Source organism: Salmo salar, chromosome ssa17 (assembly GCF_905237065.1).
Source record: "Salmo salar chromosome ssa17, Ssal_v3.1, whole genome shotgun sequence".
Lineage (NCBI taxonomy): Eukaryota > Metazoa > Chordata > Actinopteri > Salmoniformes > Salmonidae > Salmo > Salmo salar.
Genome location: NC_059458.1, coordinates 13987158 through 13991760, shown reverse-complemented (window position 1 = coordinate 13991760; position 4603 = coordinate 13987158).

Genomic DNA, 4603 nt, shown 5'->3' with positions numbered 1-4603 from the left:
CCATTGCGCATACAATAGAGGTACGTTTCAAGATATAATCAAATAACCTTGGTATTGAGTACGGTTAGTGTTACTATTCTGAATACAGAACACGTTTCAATGTTTGACAATCAACATATAACCAGTCACTACCATGAAAGTTACATGTAATACGCAAATAAATACATTGTTCGAATTTGTCGTTCCCCATACACTGCGTCTTGTTGACGCCCACACATACCATACATTCTTTGCCCCCTCCCCCAACCCCTCCCTCCCCCTCCCGGAGCCCAATGGTTAAAGCGAGAGACGAGAATTGACAGGTCAGGATGTAAAGGATAGGCGGTTCTGTTAGATAAGCAAAATACTGTATCATGTCAATGGTTTGTGCCTCACAAACATGAATAGTCAAGACAAGGCCGTGTCTGTGTTGTTTTTTAAAAGGGACAGGGACAAAGGTAGGAAGGATATAGCTTAGATATAGGGATCTATTGTAGGCTATTTCCTCCAGCTCCTGTGATGATGTAGACCTAAGGACGGTGGGAGTAGAAACTAAATATAGACTGATCTATGATCAATTAAAAAGTGCACTTTAAAAAATCAATCTGTAATGGGAGGGTATATCCACCTCAGATCTCACTGCCCTCAGACCATCTTGAATGATTTAGTAGACTAGAGGAAACCATTACGAATGCACCTGATATTTATCAAGAATAAGCATCTTTGCAGTGGAGGAAAAAGTACCCAATTGTCATACTTGAGTAAAAGTAACTTTTATTGAAAGCTTGGTGTTTGAAGAATTTGTTCAATGTCCAAGAATGCATTGAGGACTTTGCACTGTGTTACCTTAATAGACTCAAGTAAAAGTCACCCAGTAAAATACCACTTGAGTAAATGTTAAAAGTATCTGGTTTTAAATATACTTAAGTATCAAACTAAAAGTAAACGCTATAAATCAGAAGGCACAATTTTCTTGTAATTTTTTATTTACAGATAGCCAGGGGCACACTCCAACACTCAGGCATAATTTACAAAAAATGATTTGTTTAGTGAGTCCACCAGATCAGAGGCAGTAGGGATGACAATGTGTTCTCTTGATGAGTGCGTGAATTGGACAATTTTCCTGTCCTTCTAAGAATCTGAAATGTAACGACTCAGGGAAAATGTAAGGGAGGAAAAAGTACCTCTTTTCCTTAGGAAGGAAGTGCAGTAAAATTAAAAGTTGTCCAAAATATAAAAAATACAGTAAAGTACAGATACCACTCAAACACTACTTAAGTAGTACTTCAACATTACTATAGTTACTTTACACCACTGCATCTTTGAATATACAAAAATATCTGTACCATTCAGTGGTCTTTTGTTGTAGACAGTCCTATTCATGTATGTTAAAATGTGTATATACAGTATATGTACAGTGAGGGAAAAAAGTATTTGATCGCCTGCTGATTTTGTATGTTTGCCCACTGATAAAGAAATGATCAGTCTATAATTTTAATGGTAAGTTTATTTGAACAGTGAGAGACAGAATAACAACAAAAAAATCCTGAAAAATGCATGTCAAAAATGTTATAAATTGATTTGCATTTTAATGAGGGAAATAAGTATTTGACCCCTTCTCAATCAGAAAGATTTCTGGCTCCCAGGTGTCTTTTATACAGGTAATGAGCTGAGATTAGGAGCACACTCTTAAAGGGAGTGCTCCTAATCTCAGTTTGTTACCTGTATAAAAGACACCTGTCCACAGAAGCAATCAATCAATCAGATTCCAAACTCTCCACCATGGCCAAGACCAAAGAGCTCTCCAAGGATGTCAGGGACAAGATTGTAGACCTACACAAGGCTGGAATGGGCTACAAGACCATCGCCAAGCAGCTTGGTGAGAAGGTGACAACACTTGGTGCGATTATTCACAAATGGAAGAAACACAATCTCCCTCGGCCTGGGGCTCCATGCAAGATCTCACCTCGTGGAGTTGCAATGATCATGAGAACGGTGAGGAATCAGCCCAGAACTACACGGGAGGATCTTGTCAATGATCTCAAGGCAGCTGGGACCATAGTCACCAAGAAAACAATTGGTAACACACTACGCCGTGAAAGACTGAAATCCTGCAGCGGCTGCAAGGTCCCCCTGCTCAAGAAAGCACATATACATGCCCGTCTGAAGTTTGCCAATGAACATTCATTGAATGATTCAGAGGACAACTGGGTGAAAGTGTTGTGGTCAGATGAGACCAAAATGGAGCTCTTTGGCATCAACTCAGCTCGCGTGTTTGGAGGAGGAGGAATGCTGCCTATGACCCCAAGAACACCATCCCCACCGTCAAACATGGAGGTGGAAAGATTATGCTTTGGGGGTGTTTTTCTGCTAAGGGGACAGGACAACTTCACCGCATCAAAGAGACGATGGACGGGGCCATGTACCGTCAAATCTTGGGTGAGAACCTCCTTCCCTCAGCCAGGGCATTGAAAATGGGTCGTGGATGGGTATAGCATGACAATGACCCAAAACACACGGCCAAGGCAACAAAGGAGTGGCTCAAGAAGAAGCACATTAAGGTCCTGGAGTGGCCTAGCCAGTCTCCAGACCTTAATCCCATAGAAAATCTGTGGAGGGAGCTGTAGGTTCGAGTTGCCAAACGTCAGCCTCGAAACCTTAATGACTTGGAGAAGATCTGCAAAGAGGAGTGGGACAAAATCCCTCCTGACATGTGTGCAAACCTGGTGGCCAACTACAAGAAACGCCTGACCTCTGTGATTGCCAACAAGGGTTTCGCCACCAAGTACTAAGTCATGTTTTGCAGAGGGGTCAAATACTTATTTCCCTCATTAAAATGCAAATCATTTTATAACATTTTTGACATGCGTTTTTCTGGATTTTTTGTTGTTATTCTGTCTCTCACTGTTCAAATAAACCTACCATTACAATTATAGACTGATCATTTCTTTGTCAGTGGGTAAACGTACAAAATAAGCAGGGGATCAAATACTTTTTTCCCTCACTATACAGTGCCTTGCGAAAGTATTCGGCCCCCTTGAACTTTTCGACCTTTTGCCACATTTCAGGCTTCAAACGTAAAGATATAAAACTGTAATTTTTTGTGAAGAATCAACAACAAGTGGGACACAATTATGAAGTGGAACAACATTTATTGGATATTTCAAACTTTTTTAACAAATAAAAAACTGAAAAATTGGCCGTGCAAAATTATTCAGCCCCTTTACTTTCAGTGCAGCAAACTCTCTCCAGAAGTTCAGTGAGGATCTCTGAATGATCCAATGTTGACCTAAATGACTAATGATGAAAAATAGAATCCACCTGTATGTAATCAAGTCTCCGTATAAATGCACCTGCTCTGTGATAGTCTCAGAGGTCCGTTTAAAGCGCAGAGAGCATCATGAAGAACAAGGAACACACCAGGCAGGTCCGAGATACTGTTGTGGAGAAGTTTAAAGCCGGATTTGGATACAAAAAGATTTCCCAAGCTTTAAACATCCCAAGGAGCACTGTGCAAGCGATAATATTGAAATGGAAGGAGTATCAGACCACTGCAAATCTACGAAGACCCGGCCGTCCCTCTAAACTTTCAGCTCATACAAGGAGAAGACTGATCAGAGATGCAGCCAAGAGGCCCATAATCACTCTGGATGAACCGCAGAGATCTACAGCTGAGGTGGGAGACGCTGTCCATAGGACAACAATCAGTCGTATACTGCACAAATCTGGCCTTTATGGAAGAGTGGCAAGAAGAAAGCCATTTCTTAAAGATATCCATAAAAAGTGTAGTTTAAAGTTTGCCACTAGCCACCTGGGAGACACACCAAACATGTGGAAGAAGGTGCTCTGGTCAGATGAAACCAAAATCGAACTTTTTGGCAACAATGCAAAACGTTATGTTTGGCGTAAAAGCAACACAGCTCATCACCCTGAACACACCATCCCCACTGTCAAACATGGTGGTGGCAGCATCATGGTTTGGGCCTGCTTTTCTTCAGCAGGGGCAGGGAAGATGGTTAAAATTGATGGGAAGATGGATGGAGCCAAATACAGGACCATTCTGGAAGAAAACCTGATGGAGTCTGCAAAAGACCTGAGACTGGGACGGAGATTTGTCTTCCAACAAGACAATGATCCAAAACATAAAGCAAAATCTACAATGGAATGGTTCACAAATAAACATATTCAGGTGTTAGAATGGCCAAGTCAAAGTCCAGACCTGAATCCAATCGAGAATCTGTGGAAAGAACTGAAAACTGCTGTTCACAAACGCTCTCCATCCAACCTCACTGAGCTCGAGCTGTTTTGCAAGGAGGAATGGGCAAAAATTTCAGTCTCTCGATGTGCAAAACTGATAGAGACATACCCCAAGCGACTTACAGCTGTAATCGCAGCAAAAGGTGGCGCTACAAAGTATTAACTTAAGGGGGCTGAATAATTTTGCACGCCCAATTTTTCAGTTTTTTATTTGTTAAAAAAGTTTGAAATATCCAATAAATTTCATTCCACTTCATGATTGTGTCCCACTTGTTCTTGATTCTTCACAAAAAATTACAGTTTTATATCTTTATGTTTGAAGCTTGAAATGTGGCAAAAGGTCGAAAAGTTCAAGGGGGCCGAATAC